This window comes from Ziziphus jujuba, chromosome 10 (assembly GCF_031755915.1).
Source record: "Ziziphus jujuba cultivar Dongzao chromosome 10, ASM3175591v1".
Lineage (NCBI taxonomy): Eukaryota > Viridiplantae > Streptophyta > Magnoliopsida > Rosales > Rhamnaceae > Ziziphus > Ziziphus jujuba.
In genome coordinates, this window is record NC_083388.1 from 10,065,986 (window position 1) to 10,085,956 (window position 19,971).

The 19,971-nt window shown below is 28.4% G+C and overlaps 1 long non-coding RNA gene and 1 pseudogene across 2 annotated transcripts; one reads left to right on the plus strand and one right to left on the minus strand.

Annotated features, from left to right (window-relative positions):
- Nucleotides 1-3,633: 3,633 nt before the first annotated feature.
- LOC112490760 (uncharacterized) lies at nucleotides 3,634-5,307 on the minus strand. Of its 2 annotated transcripts, none has more exons than XR_003054962.3 (2): nucleotides 4,949-5,307; nucleotides 3,634-3,962 (listed from the first exon to the last, which is right to left on the minus strand). It is a non-coding gene; the product is annotated as an uncharacterized LOC112490760 (long non-coding RNA). The 2 variants fall into 2 exon arrangements; XR_009634611.1 differs by having other exon boundaries at nucleotides 3,634-4,101.
- Nucleotides 5,308-12,009: 6,702 nt separating this feature from the next.
- Nucleotides 12,010-13,111, plus strand: LOC107411051 (small ribosomal subunit protein uS8z/uS8w-like; annotated as a pseudogene).
- The last annotated feature ends 6,860 nt before the right edge of the window (nucleotides 13,112-19,971 follow it).

The window sequence follows — 19,971 nt, forward strand, 5'->3', positions numbered from 1 at the left end:
GTATACTGGCAAGGATTTATTGCATACAGTTACAAAAGTTTTGGTCGAATCAGACTGATATCAGACATAAGTATAATGTATGTTATTTTACAGCTTGAGGCTTAAGAAAGTAATGCTATAGCACCATCTAGTCTACCGACCTTTTACCTAGTATAGGTGCTGCTATTTGATTTTTCAAATATTAATATAACCTAGAAATAGAGAAATGGCTAAGTGTATCCTTAAAGGGTTAAGTGCTACTAACCATAAATCAATTAAAAGATGACATCTGTATTCCTGCCGAACATGTTGGTAGACTATATTTGTAGTATTATTCAATTCTCAATAGAACAAGGTGTACTTATTGGATTGCCTGGATCGTTAAAGAGGGAATTTTCTTAAATCTTATTGTTTTGCCGTTCACAATATCCAAGCCTACTCGTGAAGAACTCTATTCATGCAAAGGAAGAAGTTAGTTTTCTTTTCCTTCTCCTCAAGATTCTTTAGCCACTGTCTTCTCTAGCAAAGATAGAGTCCAGCTTGGATTTTTTGGCATCTGATTGTGTTGTACAATGGCCGTGATCCTTAAAATGGTGTTGCACTGGGAGTTCTGACCGAATTGAATGAAATCGGTTGGACTTTGCTGTTGGCTTATTTTTGAAGATTATTAGTCTGGCGAACAAACTAGACAGTTCTATAGCAAAGTCGTGTTTGTTAGTTGGGAAACACTGGTTGTTTGTGTGTACTGCGGGGACTGAAATTATCCAATATAATGGGGTGAGGAGTTACGTAGAATAGGTGATTTGGTGTGGTAGTTTTGGTATGATTATGAAGATGACCAATTTTGTTTCCTCTAAAACATGCGCTACAGCGTTAGTCCTGTTCCACTTAACCAGACCAAGTGATTTCACCTTGCTTGGAATATTATGGTTATTTATTTATTTATTTTTATTTTTTACTTTTTTGCTGATGGGAATAATTTCGGGGTTCTGTAATTAGAAGGGACCAAAACTCATTTTGTTTTCATGTGTATCAAACTGATTATTTTGGTAATTTTGTTTCAAGCGACTAAAAAGAGTTAATTACTATATTGTATTGAGTGGAAAAATGTAAAATTCTTGAAGGTAAATTTTTACGGGAAGGCCCGATAAGACAGCGTTGGATTTTGGTCCAACAGCGAGTTTATTATTATTATTAATTTTTTTTTTGTGAGAAAAAAAAAGGTTGATACTGTAGAGATTGGCTTACTCTTGAGAATTTGTGTATGTCTTATCTTTATAGTTTAGATTGAGCTTCCAACCTTCCTTTGGCTTTTTCTAAGACAATTTATAAATTGTGGCTTCTTCTAATTCCCCTAAAATCGCAGTTAAATTTTTCATGTAGCACAAGAGTCTTTCACAGGTTCTGTGAGCTGTTGTAGCTATAGTAGTCTTTGAGATACCAAAACAACAGATGATGTCTTTCCAGATAAATGCTCTCAAATCCTTATCCTTATTTTCGAGGTAGAAATATTATGGTGGATGATGGTTGCATCAATTTGCAATAAGGGTCCAGAAAGCATTGGTTTGATAAAGAGCTCGTGTGATCTGGTTTGGAAGCTTGTTGAGTTGGCTGTTTGAGGAGTTGGGTAATGTCTTGGTTATGGTAGGGTTTGAGCTTGATCATAAACGAATTCAGTCTTAGAAGTGAAGATGATTTGTTAACTTTGGTTTCTCATATGTATTGGGAAATTTGGAAGAGTAGAAATAAGTTTTTTGGTTAGGGTGATCAGATTGAACCTATGCAGATGGTGTTGATGGCAGATGTATTATGGAGTGAATTTCAGAGTCAGGGGATGATGTAGTAATGAGGTTGAATGATCGTGGAAATATTAGTTATGATGGTTTCTTACTGCATGCGGTGTTGTCCTCCAGTAAGTAGCAGAATTAAAATTAATTTTGATGGTTCGTTTTTGTCTGGGGATAGAGAAGTTGGATTAGGTTGGGTGGCTCGAGATTCTTAAGAAATTTAGTTCAATATATGCATAAAGTTGTTGCTTGTGATTCAAGTATGAAAGCTGAATGTTTGGTGCTTATTTATGCGTGTATTTGGGCTGTTATTGGTGTGGTTTCTTCTCGTACTGTAGATTTTCATTGTTTTGTCTACTCTAAATGATGATATCTATATTTCCTTGCTGTTTTGGGAGGTGAATTTTGTCCAAAGGGAGCAAAATTCAGGCTGCAAATTGGATTGCTAGAGGATTTAGTTCCTGTATGTGATAATATTTCATCTATGTCTTTTTGCAATATTTTGTAAGTGGATTCTAGTGGCTTGATGTACTTTGATTTCTTTTGATAAAACTATTTCTTTTTTTGACCTGAAACAAAAATGACAAACTTAATATTCAATTAGCACTTTTGTGTTGGGGTGACAATTCGGACATGCTATGAAAACTTGACTCGAAAGGGACTTGTTAATTAATCTATCAGTGTAATACATTATATATGTATCACTAATAAATTAACCCGATTAACTCGAAATTGATATGAATAAATTAAATTAATATTTAAAAATTATAAATGATGATAAATAAATAGATATGTTTATATATTATGATGCAAAAAATGTTAAAATACCACAATGATAATATGTAATATTTTATTAAAATAGATAAATAGATTAGTATGTTATTGATATGAAATATGATCTGTAAATATGAATTATCATTTCTATTTTTAGATCTTTTTGGTGGATAAAAAAAATTGAGATTAGGATAAAATAGTTTACATTTTATGAGATTAGGATAAAATAGTTTACATTTTATGTTTAGTGCGACAGAACTACAAAATTCTTGATTTGTGCATGTATATTACTCTAATATAATTATCTCATCTCCAGCCTTGAGATAAAATTATTCCACTCTAATAGAAACTTCTCTCATTTGTTCTGGACTCACCGTCTTTTCCCCCGGTCTACGTTGGTGGTTTTTTTTTTTTTTTTTTTTGTCTGTCTTCTAGATGTTTCTCTTCCCCTTTTATCTACAATTTTTGTTTTATTGGTGTTGTTCTTCTATTCTTTTTAATGGTTTATTATCTATTTAAATTTTTTTTTTCTTATCTTCCTTTTTTTTGTTTTCGTTTTGTTTTTATCTTCGATTTTCAATTTTTTTATTATTATATCTTTTAATATTTTCTTTTGTATTTGTTCTTTTTTCTTTTATTTATTTTTGATCTTGTCACCATTGGTAATGTTAATGGCTTAAGTATCAAATTTTAATTGAAACATATACTTTTATACTTTTTTATACTAAAACACTAAAAATGAACTCTTTAACGGTAACCAATTTATCTAACATATAAATCCCATTTGTAATCATTTGTCAACCAATCAACCATGACAAATAACATTTTCTTTTCCCTTTCAAGGTTTTTTTTTTTTTTTTTGTTATATCAATATAACTATTATATTTAAGAATTTTTTGGATATTCAAAATAATATACACAATTTGGATACTTAATATTAATACTATAATAATTAAAAAAGTTAAATTTTCAAAAAAATTATTAGACAAAGAAATAATCTAATTTAAATCACTTGGATTAATTTAAAATTTAATAAGTTATTGAAAATTTATATCAATTTCATTAATTAAAAAAAAATAAAATCCAAGCCTGCTAATAACAAACAAAAGACTAAATTAATTCTTATCCCATCAAATCCCAAATTCCAATCTCAATCCCAATAAACATCGAGTAATGTTTCAGGGTTACCAAAATGGGCGTTATGGTCTTAAAATTGATAATACAAATGGTTTTAAATTAATAAAATTAAACATACATTTACAGGCAAATAAATTCTACACCTGGAGGAACTTTTTTTCCCATAACATTGATAGCATGATCCCTTCCATTTCTTCCTCCTTCATAGTTTCAACTGTCTTTGTCCTCTCCAGGGATATTCTTTATTATACATGACGGAACTGATAATAACCTTTGCAAGTGAAACTGCATTCTTAACAAAGTAAGTGATAAGCTTAACATCACTTGGAACACCTAAATAGCCAATTATTTCCAGTTCTTTTAGGTAATCATGTTATTTTGGAACTTTCTCTAAATAAGAACATTTATCATTAGTTTTATGTAACTGCATAAAAAAAAAATAATAATTCATATATAATATCCCGTTTCATTAAAAAAAAAATAAAAAAATTGACCACTTAACCAACCTATAACTAATTATTACAAATAACAAATTGATAATCTGACTAGCTAAAATTAATCATGGTAAAATATAATGGCCAAATAATTGAAAAATAAAATTATTCAGAAATACACACTTAATGCTAAGATTATGCATTGAATTTCCATTGGTAGATCCATAATCTCTAAGTGTTTGTGATTGTTGAGGTTTTATTAACATTATGAAAACCAGTTGTACTTATGAGATTAAAATAGATATAACCAAACAAAGTTTTAGACTAAAATTTGAATACCGCTTAATATCTAGCTCATTCAAATTTCTTTGTTTTCTTCTATTAGGACCCAAGAATTTGATCGTCCACCCAAAAAAAAAAATTGGGTAGCAAAGAAAGAAAAAAGTATAAAGAAAAAAAAAAGCATAGTTAATCATAATTCCAATAACTGCACACATGATCATATGAAGAGTAAAGGCATAAATAACAAAGGAAGATCATGAACTAAATTTGCTTTCAATATTAATCAACATAAATATAACATCAAAATTAATTATAAGACCGTCAATAATTATATGCTAACCCAAAATTAAAGAGATAGTTGGAAGCATAATATAGTTATGCAAGCATATAAATGCGACGAAATAAATTAGTTCCAATAATAAAACATTTCTATTTATGTTTACGAGAATACGAATTTAAATTATAAATATATAAATGGATATTATAGCCAAGAAGTATGTAAATCACAATTTAGAAAAATAAATAAAAAAATCTACTAAGTAAAGGATACGCAACCTTCAAGATGAGTTTCTGCAGATAAGGAGACGCCTTTATGAAAGGGATTATTTTCGTCGTCCGCAAACTAGTTCCGTTCAGGGTTGTGCCTGCCCTTTTATAGTGGTAGATATAGATATTCTGTTTCCGTCCCAAGAAATCCTGTTCCCCACCACGCTTTTTTATTAGGCCCCACCGCCCTAGTTAAAAGGTTTTCAGTTTTTCTCCTCAATCCCTCTACTCCACCCTTTTTGGATGCCGTTTTATTAAGTTGAAATTCATTATTGAATCTCTACTACTGTACTTTGCCTGCAACAAGCCATAATTTTGTAGTTTTTTCTTTTTTCTTTTGTTTTTTGGTTATTATTTTTCTGTTTAAGCGGCCATCGAAACACCTTTTATTTTAAAACACACAAAGTTTGATTAAAAAAATATATATATTGTCTTCTTTGTCGCTAACATTTTTTTTATTTTTTTTATTTTTCATTTTTATATATTGGGCTAAAAGAGTTCGTAGAACTGTAGAACTTGGATAGTTCATGAGTGATTTTTGATTTCAAGTGATTATTACATTTTCTTCGTCAATATTTTTGGCTACTCTGATATGTTGATTTTAAATTTTATTCGTTATCATATTTTATTTTTAGCCAGACTCACCGTTTTTTCCCCCTTACTCTACATTGTTTTTTTCCCCTATCTTCTAGATGTTTTTCTTCCCCTTTTATCTACAATTTTTGTTTTGTTGGTGTTATTCTTCTATTTTTTTTTTATCTACTTTTTAATTTTTTTTTTCTTATCTTCCTTTTTATTTTTTATCTTCGATTTTCAATTTATTATTATTATTATTATTATTATATATTTGTATCTTTTTTTTGGGTAACATTAACTCTTTTAATCTTATTTCTTCTCCCATGAGTTTTTTTTTTTCATTTTTCTTTTGTATTTTTTCTTTCTTCTTTTATTTATCTTTGATTTTCTCACTATTGCTAACCGCTTAAGTATCAAATTTTAATTGAAACATATCATTTTATATTTTTTTCATACTAAATCACTAAAAGTGAACTCTTTATTGGTAATCAGTTTATTTAACATGTAAATTCCATTTGTAATCATTCATCAACAATGACAAATAACATTTTCCCTTTCAAATTTTATTTTATTATTATTATTTTTTTTTACCAATATAACTATTGTATTTAAGAATTTTTTGGATATTCAAAATAATATACACAATTTGGATACTTAATATTAATACTGTAATAAGTAAAAAAGATAAATTTTTAAAAAAATTATTAGACAAAGAAATAATCTAATTTAAATCACTTGGATTAATTTAAAATTTAACAAGTTATTGAAATTTATACTCAATTTCATTAATTACAGTAAAAAAAAATAAAAATCCTAGCCTGTTAATAACAAGCAACTTATCTCATCAAATTCCAATTCTGATTTCACTCCCAATCATATTTCATATTTCACATAACAAACAGAGCCTTATGGTATCAAAATTAATAATACACTTAGTCATATCCTACGTTACGGGCCTAATAGTAAACTTGACAATGCAATTGGTCATATCCTACGTTACCAAATGGGCCTTATGGTCTTAAAATTGATAATACAAATGGTTTTAAATTGAAAAAAATTAAACATACATTTAGAGACAAATAAATTCTACAACCTAGATGAACTTTTTTTTTTTCATAACATTGATAGCATGATCCTTTGTCATTTCTTCCTCTTTCATAGTTTCAACTGTCTTTGGTTGTCTCCAGGGATATTCCTTATTATACCTAGCAGAACTGATAATAATGATTTCAAATGAATCTGCATTTGTAACAATGTAAGTGATAAGCTTAACATCAGTTGGAACATCTGAATAGCCTATTATTTCTAGTTCCTTTTAACTAATTATGTTGGTATTTTGAAACTTTCTCTAAATAAAAACTTTCATTAAAAATAAAAATAAAAAATCAACTCATAACTAGAAAGTTTATACCGCAAAGAATTGTTAGAAAGAGGGATGCTTAGTAATCAGTTGGATATAAGAAGCAATGGGACTTCATGAGCTACTCTAAAGTCTAGAGTTAGCCACAGGAGACATTTCTCTGAAAGTTTTTGATTGACAAAATATAAAAGAAACTAGTGAAAAAAGAAGCCTTTCTGAAGCCGACAATAAGTATTTTTAAAACTGCCCATGAAGCTGTTTTGAAAATGGTGGTGGATGCAAAGTTTCGTATCTAGAAGAATCAAGAATAGATCCTGGAGTTGGAGGAGATCGTGGAACTTGATGGATATTATAACACCTTTCACTTTTTTGTACCATTTTGGACCAGGTGAAAGGTGTCGTAGTATCCATCAAGTTCCACGATCTCCTCCAACTCCAGGATCTATTCTTGATTCTTCTAGATACGAAACTTTGCATCCACCACCATTTTCAAAACAGCTTTAGACACAGTTTTAAAAATACTTACTTGTCCATTCCAGGTGGTGATGTCCTTTTATCTTTTGTAAGCCTTCAACTATACGGAATAAATGAATTTGAGTTTATTATAAATGAGTTTGGGTCATAATCGGGTCAATCTGTTTAACACGATTATTAATCGTGTCATTTTCAGGCTGACTCGTTTAACTCAAAATTGACCTATTATGATCCATTTATTAAATGTGTCAGTTTCAACTCGACACGATTATATACGTATTACAACCCATTTAAATTTAATTTTAAATTATATTTTTACCCATAATGTATTATTTAATAAATAAAAAATATTATAAATTAAAAAACTTTATAAAAGTAATTTTTTATAAAAGCACGTGTATTGAGATTTATGCATTGTGGATTAGGATTTGCAAATATAATTTGAGGGTATATTACTATGAAATTTAAATATTGTATCTTGATTTTTTAATGTTTGAATTATTTTTATGTTGTTTTTTTTAATTATTATTTTTAAATCATTTTCAAATAAGGATCTTGATTTTTAAGCTAGTATAATAGATATATTAATAAACAAGTTAATTTTCAATAAATAGGTTAATTTTGGATTAATAGGTTAATTTCCAATAAATAAGTTAATTTTTAGATTAATAGGTCAATATTCAGGTTAATAGGTTAACATGTCAACATGACTTATTAAAATAATCGTGTTAAATGGGTCGTGTCGGATTGATCTATTTATAAACAGGTTGGGTTAGTGTTTTAGATACCTGACACTATTAATAAATAGGTCGGATTAGGATTAAGCATTTTTGATATGATTATTAAACAGGTCGACACGAACCCGACACGTGAATACGAATTACCACATTTACTTCGTTAACTTTAACACAACCATTCCACTTTTTAGTCTTATGTAGAAGCACCAAAGCTGAAACATCCTCAATATAATTTACTTCAATGCATCAACGAGTAGCTAGTGCATGACCAACTTTCTTCGATTTCTTGTTTTGCTCTAAAAAGCATTGGGGTTATTCATATGCCAAAATCATTATTAGACTGTTAAGTAGATATTAATGCTTGTAATTAATTAATACACAAAAGAATAAGATTTGAATTCGACATTATATTCACTGTATATTAGCATAATAAAGGTCAACCATACATATAGGCATAAACAAGGACAGACCATAAATCATAAACAAGGATTAACAAAACAATGTTGAAATTGTAGTTCAGAAATAAATAAGGAGAGACGATAACTTACAAATTGACCAATTCATCAAAGCTTCAATAGGCAAATCAAATAAATCGGTTACTCCTACTGTTCATCACAAATTTGTAAAAGATCCCTAACCTCTAATAAGCAGAAATCCTTAACCTATAATAGTTAAGTGTATATTAGCACAAGTAAGGTCAACAATATATATAGGCATAAACAACGACAAACTGCAAGTCATACATAAGGACAGATTACAACTCATATCAAATTTGGATTAACAAAGCAATGTTGAAATTGCCATTCCGAATCAAATAAGCAAAGACCACAACTCATAAATTAACCAATTCGTCAAAGCTTCAATATGCAAACCAAATAAATCACTCTCTACTACAGTTTATCACATATTGGTAAATAATTTGTAAAAAAAATCCCTAACCTTCAGAATCCCCAACTTCTAATTGAAAAAAAAATTGCTGCCATATGCATATTGAGCATAAAATTTTCACAGAGAGAAAATGATAAAGGCCAAGAAAAAGAGAAAGAGAAAGAGAAAAATACCTGATCAGCGCACAATGAGACAGAGTGAGGGTGAAAGCGAGAGCGGGCCAATGATCTTTCGTAGATTGCATGCAAAAGAAGATGAAACGTCAAAGACAGAAGACAATGAGAAAGAAAGAAAACCAGATCGGCAAAGTGAGTATGAGGAAAAACTTTGGGTTTGTTTGACCATGTTTTCTATTTTTCATTTTCAAAACATTATTATTAAAATATAAAACAAAAACAGTTTTATGAAAATAACTTTCAAAAGCCAAAAATATATTTTTAGGGGCGGTGCAAGTGGTTTCGAATTATATGGGGCAAATTGTTATTTTTACTCTTCTTTATCAATGCTTAAGTACCAGATGCAGTAAACCAACATACTTTTGATTTTTTTGAAAACTATGAAAAATATTTTTTTATTATTATTATTTTTTTCATATGTTCTCTGAAAATAATTTTTAAAAACTGATACCCAAATAATATATTTTTATTTTGAAAATAATTTTCTACTTTTAAAAATAAAAAACAGTTTTTAAAACAAATGGGCTAGCCCTTTGCTTCCTTCTTCTTTTATAGTCTTCATGTTTCTAGCGATTGCTTTAACCTCCTTCTTTTTTTTTATTTTTATTTTTTAATTTTTACTTTCTTGATTTTCGCTTTTAAACGGTTTTTCCATTAAGTTTGCGTGGTTTATTTAATTGCTTATTACTCATATGTACTAGTATATATATATTGTTTAAAATAAAAATATATTTTTAATAAGTATTGTTTTGGTCAATATTTTTCAAAGTTGATATTTTATATGTGGGCAAAAGAATTTTAAAAAGAAAATTAAATGGGCTGATCCATTATCAACTTTTAATTGTGAAACCAACAAACAAAAACAAAATAAATAAATAAATAAATAATGAACAGATTACCTCATAGACTAAACCATCTTTATATCATTCCTCGAAATCTTCAGGAAAGAAAAGGGGAATTGTCGACTTATCAGGCCATGAATCCTTGAGGAATAACTCCCATACCGTAGAGTGATGACTCAGCTTTTACCAAAACATGATCCTCTATCCCTAAAGAAAAGGAACTTTCACGAACTATTACACATTCCAGGCTCAAATTCTTTGTAAATTTCCTATTTTTTTATTACTTTTTTTTTAATAAGAATTAAAAAGGTTAAATTTGTAATTTTGAGTAAAATATATAAGTTTGACAAGCAAATCGGCTAAGGTGAAACAAAAATGAAACTGAAGGGTTTTAGTGAAATTTTCTAAAATAGTGATGGGTTTGTGCAAAAATTCCAAAATATAGAGGGCTAAAGTGGAATTTGCAAAAATAAAATAAGTTTTACTTATTTGTTTATTTATTTAAAAAAAATTTAAAAAAATGTATATGGAAGTGAATACAACATTCTGAATTTCATGTTTTAACTTTCTTTTTTCTGGTTTTGGAAAGGTAAAAGCCAATTCTTTATTTAAAAAAAAAAATGATACAACTAATTTCAAGTACATGTCCCAAAAAACCCCCTTATTATATCACGTTACATAAAATTTTATTTATTTGATTTGTTTCTTTTATCTAATCCTTAACAACTAAACAAAGCAGAAATTTGTAAATGAAGGAAGATGAATCTTCTTTTATCTCTTTATAGTTTCTTTATACTCTAACCATAAACGCTATCATTTTTCTTTTACCTAAACGCTCGAATACATAAATGTTACCTGAATTATTTACTAGTTATAGAAATCTGTTAACATTTATAGGCAGAAAGTTCTAGACCCACATATTCATAATACAGCCTCTTTCAAAAATGCTTTTAAAATTCTATAGCTTCCCAATCAAAATGAGTACATATATATTGCAATCAATTTCATAGCTTCCACTAAAAGTATTTAAGCAAAGCCCTCTTTATTGGATTAATAGTGCTTATACATGTATGGTAAATACAAGAAAATTTATCTTATCAAAGAGCTAACATTAACATGCAACCTAAAAAAATAATAATAATAATTTGATTTTTGGGTTATTTTGCATATTTAAAATATGATGCGATAATATTTAATTGATTTTTTTAATTGATTTTTTATTTATTTAAGAATTTACTCGTTCATCTTTAAATTATATAAATATATGAATAAATAATATCATAAAATATGTAATTAAGTAAATAAATTTGTTAAATATTTTAATAACTATAACTTTACTCTATGTAAATTATTCCTCAAAGCTCAAATTTTCTTTTCCTTGTGTTTTTGGCATTTATTTTTTATAGACAATCATCGTGTATATATATATATATATATAAATATGTGTGATATTCTGTATGCGTTTCCCAGATTTTCGTTGTCGTTTTCAGGTTAACAAATTTAGCTGGTTATGCGTTTGTAAACATGCCCAATTTCATATTCTGATTTGATCTTGCACTGGCACTCTTGGATTGTTTTTCCTCTGTCATTGTTGGACTTTTTTCTGCTGAATGAGTTTGTAGTTCTTTTTTTTTTTCCCTTAAATTTTTATATGTACTGTTTCACTATTAAGTAGCTTATCAATCTTTTAATTATCTATTTGCTTCGATTTGCTTATTATTTGAATTCAGTAAGATAGAGATTTATGGTATCACCTTGGCATTCAGTCCACTCTGAATCGTTGAACTTATTTGTTCATGGGCAAAACAGTGACAGTGCTGTGCATTAAAGTGTTATGGGAGTATATTTTTGAGAATTGAAGTCTTCCCTCCTTGAAAATTCTTTGAGTTCCTTTCTCTTATCTTTTCTTCTGTGTTCCCTCTTTTCACAATAATGGATATATAAATAGCCTAAATATAAATGCTTTTCTCAATCATTAAATAATTTCTAGTCAATTGTGATAGCTTGCTTTGGAAAAATGGTGAGAGTTAGCCTCTTGAATGATGCTCTTAAGAGCATGTATAATGCTGAGAAATGGGAGAAGCAACAGGTCATGATCAGGCCATCATCGATAGTGATCATCAAGTTTCTTTTGGTCATGCAGAAGCATGGTCGGTCCTAATCTGCTTTCTCTAAGACTTAATGTCCGTATAGAATTAGTCATATAAACTCTTAAAATTTGTGAATGTTTTTTCTTCCATTAATTTAGAACTGTATATGTTGTTTTGTAGGTTATATATTGGTGAATTTGAGTATGTGATGATGATCACAGAGCTGGCAAAATTGTTGTTGAGCTAAATGGAAAACTGAACAAATGCGGTATTATTAGTCCTCGATTTGATGTTGGCGTGAAAGAAATTGAAGGATAGACTGCTAGGCTCCTTCCTTCTAGACAGGTCAGCCTCAGTAACTCATTGCTTATCATCTTTTGTTCATCATGTTTTTAGTGAAAAGAAATTGGTACCACCAACAAGAGAAACTATGTCTCTTTTATTTTATTTTACTTGTTTTCCTGGTTTTTTGATGATGGTTAGCATTGCAAATAAATAATTGAAGAGCTTAAGTCCATAAAAATGTTGAACTCCTTTCTTCTTTCACAAGCCTATACCAGAGTTCAATCATATGATGTTGCATGATGATATTTAAAATTGAAAAGTAGACATTGTTTAGATGTTTTGGGAGCTTTGGTACAGAGATGTAATCTCCAAAATGATACCAAAAATTTTATAAACTGGTATGTTCGAAAATGTCTCTTAGAAATGTACAAATGCTCTGTATCAGAGAGTTTAGATGCATTAGAATGTGTATAATTAGTAGTTTAAGTGTGAGTCCTGATATGTATATGGTGTACATTTTTATTGTGTTTTTATGGTTTGGCCTAAGACTAGATTAAAGCCTGTTTGAATTGGTGTTGCTTCTTGGTGTTGTGTAATTTCTGTTTGTTTTGCTCTTGTACTGATGAGACGGCAATACAATTGCAGTTTGGATATATTGTGCTGACAACATCTCGGGACATCATGGATCATGAAGGATCTAGGAGAAAGAATGTTAGCGGGAAAGTGCTTGGTTTCCTTTATTAAGCTGAGTTTTAGGATCTTCTTTAATTTTGGATCTGGATAGCACATTTTATTTTAGTTGTTCCATCAAGTTAATGCGAGATTTCCAGGTTTTGTTCAAGAATATGCTACTTGCAATGATGTATTGCATATACTTACAAAAATACATAGGCTCTTTAGTCGAATCAGATCGATATCAGTCTTAGTGTGAGTGATTTTAATTTACATCTTGAGGCTTACGTAACATTAATTTTCAGTGGAACAAGCTGTACTAATAGGATTTCCTGGACTGTTAAAAAGGGAATTTCCAAGCATCTTGTTATTGTGCCGTCTCCAAGTTCCACACCCCTACTTGTGAAGAACCCTTGAAGTTGGTTTCTTTTCTTTGTGCTCAAGATTCTTCAGCCACTATTTTCTCTACCAAAGATCTAGTGTTAGAATCCAGCTCAAGATTCTGAGTGGTGTTGTCCTATGTCCGTGATACACTGGCAATTCTAACCAAATTGAATGAAGTTGGTTGGACTTTGCTACAGGATTGGATTGTGATTGAAGATTATTATCGTCTTGCGTACAAACTACAAAGTTCTGTATCAAAGGCGTGTTTGCTAGTTGGGAAACAAGGCTTATGACTTGTCTGCTTGTACTGCGGGGACTAAAATAAGCCAATAGAACAGGTTAGGAATGACGTAGAATAGGTGAGTGGTGTGGTAGTTGTGGTATGATTATGGAGATGACCAATCTTGTTTCCTCTAAACATCAGTGCTACAGCTTTAAACCTGTACCACTACACCAGACCAAGTGATTTCAAGTCAATTGGAATATTATGGCCAATTTTTATTTTTTATTTTTTATATTTTAATTTTTTGCTGATGGGAATATTTTGGTGGTTTTGTAATTACAGAGGACCAAAACTTATTTCATTTTCATGTATATCAAACTTAGGTAATTTTTTGTTTTTTTAAAACAAGTGAGTAAAATAGCTAAGTACCATACTGTATGGAGTGGAGAATCTCTTTAAGTTTATTTATGGAGAGGCCCTTAATGCAGCGTTGGCTTAATTGGGTAAATTTCGCTTTAGAGAGCTTGATTTTTTTTTTTTTTGTTTATTAAATTTCTATTTTTGAAAATTTCACTGTAACTTTTTATTTTTATTTTTATCATTTTTATTTACTTTAACCTCTTTAGTAGTCAAACTGCCCGCCAACTTATATATTTGATTTAAAATGGCGTTTTTAATTTTTTATAATTATTTATAAATACAAATAATCTATTTACTATCTTATTTTGTATATTTAATATTTGTTTTCAAATGATACTTGATGTTATTTACAATTTTTTAGGCATCAATGTATAGAAAAAAAAGTGGTCAATAAATAAGAAAATTATGAATAGTTTTTTAAAAGGATTTTTTTTTTTGGGTATATATGAATTAAATAAGGTTGAAATTGCAATTTTAAGACTTAAGTTTGACGAGCAAATGAGCTAAAGTGGAACAAAATTGAAGTCTATGGGGGTTATAGTGAAATTTTTTAAAATAGAAAAGCATTTGTGCAAAAAATCTAAAATAGAGGAGGCCAAAGTGATAAAATAAGATTATTTATTTATTTTTAAAGAACGTATATAGAAGTGAATTCAAGATTCTGAAATTCAAGATTCTGAATTTCATGTTTAAAGTTTCATCTTCTGGTTTTGGAAATATTAAAAGAATTATAAAACTAATTACAAGTACAAAACCAAAAAAAAAAAAAAAAAACTTAATATATTAATTTATTATAATTTTATTTATTTGTTTTTTTTCCACTCTTTTAACAACTAGACAAAGCAAAAATTTGCAAATGAAAGGAGATGAATCTTGTGTTTTTTCTCCTTTTAGTTCCTAGTTATATACTTTAACAACGAAGGCTATCAATTTTTTCTCAAGCTCGAATACATGTATCTTACCTGATTTACCAATTATAGAAATCTGTTAACTTTTATAGGCAAAAGTTTAGACCCACATGTTCATAATGCAGCCTCTTTCATAAATATATGCTCTTAAAATTCTATAACATCACAATCAAACATGAGTACATATATATTTGCAATCATTTTCATAGCTTCCACTGAAAGTGTTTGAGCAAACCCTCTCTTTATTGGATTAATAACGCTTATACATAAGGTAAATACTAGCAAATTTATCCTATACTTATCAAAGAGCCAACATGAATATAAATACAACACCTAAAAAAGTAAAAAGATAAAATCTTAAGAAAAGCTTCAATATATATTAAAGTTTTCCCATCCAAAAGGTAAAACACATTAGAGAAAAGAAAAATTAAAACCTTTTCTTGTTCTACCAAAAAAAGCTTCACCCACTTCTGCTTTCTTCATGCATACCCTACATGTTTTATGCCAAAGGATCATTAGTTGCCCAAATGATCAAACATGTCCAACAACTTTTTTTAACGGCCAAGCTTTATATGATCCTCTTGGTCGTCCTTGTCGTCTTTGTCATCCTCATCATTGCCGTTGATGTTCTCAGCGGAGGCTGAAGAGCTTGTTGCCATGAGATTTCCTTCCATTTGGACTACCTAAGAGATGGAGGAGAGCATGAATATGATATTGCAGAGGTAGAGAGAGAAGGAGCGAAGGAGAGGGGTTTCCTGGGTTTAAAGGAATAAATTTTTGAGTTTGTGGGGAGAGTATCTTCCAAGCATATGCTTGGAGCATTAACTTGCTGGCCCATGCTTTCCCACTTTAGCTGCTTATTTTTTTGGAAACAAGGATATAACTTAAAAAGTTTTAGTTTCTTGGAAATTTCTTATTATTTTATTTTATTTTATTTTTGGTTGCATTCTGCTATTTTATGCTTCTACTCTGGACTATACTGTCTTTCCGTTAAAAGATGACACGTGGGGTGATCAAACTTCAAACCATTGAGGGAGTTAAAAAAAAAAAAAAAAAACAAAAAACAAAAAACAAAAGAAAGGGGGAATAAAACCACTTTATTATTAGAATCAAACTAATTTTATAATTATAAAAGATTAAGTTTGAGTAATATGGTAAAATGTTCTTTGTAGTTATACTATTGAAATCAAACTAATTTTATAGGTAAAAAGATGCCATGATGTAGAAATATATTTTAAAAGAAAAATTATTTAACGTGTTCCATATGATCCTCGTTCAATTAAGTTATACATTTTCTTTATTAAAAAAATTGTAAATAATTTAATTTAGTATTTAAATATAATTTTGAAAAGCTGAAAATATTTTAGCTTCAACAAAAAACTGACCATACTAATAAGTTATTTTATATTCATAAGTTTATAAATGTCTTGACAACTTTATAAAAAAGATTTATGTTTTAAATAACTTAACATAAATATTTTATGTCGTATTAGCAAAAACATACCATATATTTTTTGTAATATACAAATAATAATATTATTATGTGAAAATAAAATCTTTTAAAACGAGACTTTAAATGCTAATAATTTAGTATAATGTAAAGTTTATTTTTATTTATAAATGGTCTAAATTAAGATCATAATTTTTTATGACTAAATAGAACTTATTCCATTAGAGGATATTATTATAAAAAAGGTTTTATTGTAATTAATCACCAACAATAATAACCCAACTTTTATTTTTAATTTCATGCTTAGAAAATATTTACCAATAAGACTCCGATTAGACAATGGTAAAGTTTATGGAAATTTATAAAGTGATGACTTCTGTTTGTATATTTATTTTGAAATGGAAAAATATAGGATCAATAAATTAAGTTCCTACCTATTTGAGAAAATATATGAAAAAATTATTCTCACCTATTTAAATGTTATTTTACAAATCCTATAAAAATAGTTTTAGCTTTCTTTAAAACACAAATTTATCCTTAATTTATTATATTAATTTAATTACTATAAGTTTTAACTGTCCTATTATTTACAAAACAAAATAAAACAAAATTTGTTTTTCAATAAACGAATTTTTCAAAAATTAAATTTTGAAAATCAACCTTCCTCTAAATGTTAATATTTCCAAAACAAGACTTAAAGTACTGTAAAATTCTAATGTTAAAATTTTGATATTTTCCAAAGAGAATAGAAAGTATTGTAGAATTCTAGTGTTAAAGAATATCCGTTGAGAAAGAGATAAAAAAGGAAATAGAAACTGTCCTACCATAGAAAGCGAAATATTTGATGTTTCAGGAATTTTCTTCCAATTTTTAATGAAAGATATAATAATAAAAAAGTATCTAGCACTGTCACAATCTCAAATCTCAATTAGGATTTTAGTTTTGAAATCATTAATGATGTGTCACCTATGCTGATTTGCCATATTATCATGTGGTATATTATATTTATAGGAAAATATTTTACATATATATATATATATAAATATAAAATTTAATTTTTCTTTTTAAAATTAACTATCCATTTATTATGAAAGATATAATGATGTGATAAGTACCAAATTAGATTTTCATTTTCAAAATTATTAATGAAATTATTAACAATGTATCATCAATCACACACACCATTACCCAAACATGACTTTATATTGTATATGTATGTGATGTGTCCATTATATTATTACTATAAATAAGCAATAAGAATGCATCTGTCGACATAAAATGCACCAATCATGTTTTTTACTTTTTATTTAATTGAGTCGGGGCAGCTTATACTGGATTTATCATATAATTTATGAAGTGCCACTCTGTAATTCCCTCCAATCATGTTTTATTAAATTAATATGCACGCTTAAGAATGCTCCAAAATTGGAAATTTTCCAAGAAAGTAGTCGTCATCGACTGTTATTAATTTTAGGAGAAAAGTCTGCTTTGTTTTTCTTTCATGATTTTTTTTTTTTTTCTTTTTGGTAAAGTTCATTGTTTTGTCTTTTGCAAGTTAAGAAAAGTTGTACAAATCGCATACCAGCTGTTTGTTTTATTTTTCCTCACAGCTGTTTGTTGTATTTTTTTTTTCACAGCTGAAAGTTGAATCTTCCTTTCTACCTTCTCACAAAACCATATTGCATTTTGAAAAGATTTTCTGTAATATTTAACAAAAGGAAGGTCTACAGCACCATCTTTTCTAAAAACTTAAGCTGACACAGAAGATAAACTTTTCAAAGTTTAATAGATTTCTCCTTTCACGTATCATTTTTTTGTTTTAAAACCAAAAAAAAAAAGAAAAAAGAAATACAAGCTCCCGTGAGTTGGATTTTTATACATTAATTTAACAGGGAGTGTCTCTTTTCTAGAAAAATATCAATAATATATTCACCAAAAAGAAAATATCAATAATATAATAAAAGATTATAAATTTATCATGAAGATTCTCATAGGCCCACCATAGGAATCATCCAATAAACATAAAGAAGGAAACGTTATGTGCAGGCTACCTAGATTCTCATTATGCCCACAAATCACTGTTTTGATGATTTAATACATTAAATCTCTCATGGTAAAGGTCAATGCAATACTTACATATGAAAAACAATTCTCAATGTCCAAGAAAAGTGACCAAAAAATAAAAAATGTTCAAGAAAAGTTTGTTCCCTGGCAAACACAAAGTTTATTAAACCACAATGCAGTATCATTATTATCAAAAGTTTGAACTCGGTGATAGGTGAATTGGGATTTGGTTTTACACTCTTAACGGAGATATATGAAGTTCTAAATTGTATTTTAGATCCAGGGCTAAGATCAGTTTAGCAATTTATAATAGTCAAGTGTTTTGAGTTTTCAGCTGGTTGGTCACAAAAAGAAATTAAAATAAAGATGATTGGATTTTCAAACGCTGGAAAAAAAGTGTCTTGCTATGTAGGATATCCACAGAATTAGCATGTGGCTGGCTATTGCTTGCCGGTGTAACCAATACTTTGCTTTGAACTCCCATTTTCAGCAAACATTCAACTGAATAAAGCAAAATCATCATCTGGACTGTTTGGTTTGCCAGTAAAAAGGAAACTTTACGAGAAAGTATATTCTTTTTTTTTTTCCCCTTTTTGGAGGAATTTTAAGTCTTTCTTTACCTCTGTATTTGTGGACTATTGCTTATAATTTATGTAGCTTTTTAAGGTATTGCAAACCATCTATGCTTTTCTAATATTGATCAAAGATAGCCATCACAATCTATCTGCAGGTTCTACATGTTCTTGCATGTATATAGATAGAGAAAACTTCCATATATAACAAGAATATGAATGGAGGACTTCGTTTCATACATATTAATCATCTCAATTTAAATTATTTTTCTATTTTTTTTTAAAAACAGTTTAATGACAAAATTATTATTATTTTAAATAATAATTTCGAATTTGAAATCCAATATATATATATACATATATATTTTCATGCATGTATTACTATGTTTAAATTTATTATAATTTATATAGTGTGGTGTTTATTTGGTTGTATAATAAGAGATATTTATCTACTTGCAAGTAATTAAAACAGGCGCAATTCAATTAATTTTGTTTTTGACTATTCTGCCTTGAAAAATGCTTTTCGTCACAGTTTGTGCTACAACATAAATTATGTTACATAACTTTATTTCCGTACATCAAATCATATGTAAAAATGTAATTCATTATATTGGTCTATTGTGTGAAAACACATAACTAGCTAACTTCTTTTTTTCTTAATATATGATTGAATTATAATAAAAATATATATGATTGAATTACCAAATGTAACGTCTGTCAATATTATATAAGAACATTGGTCAACCTAAAAGCTCTTACATTTTCTAATCTTTTTTTTTTCCCCTATAAAATAACATGCATCAAATTGAATTAATTTTCAGATATGGGGTTGCGGTCATGGAAATCCATTACAAAATTTACAATAAACAAAAAAAAAAAAAAACAAATTTTATTAAATGAAAAAGACACAA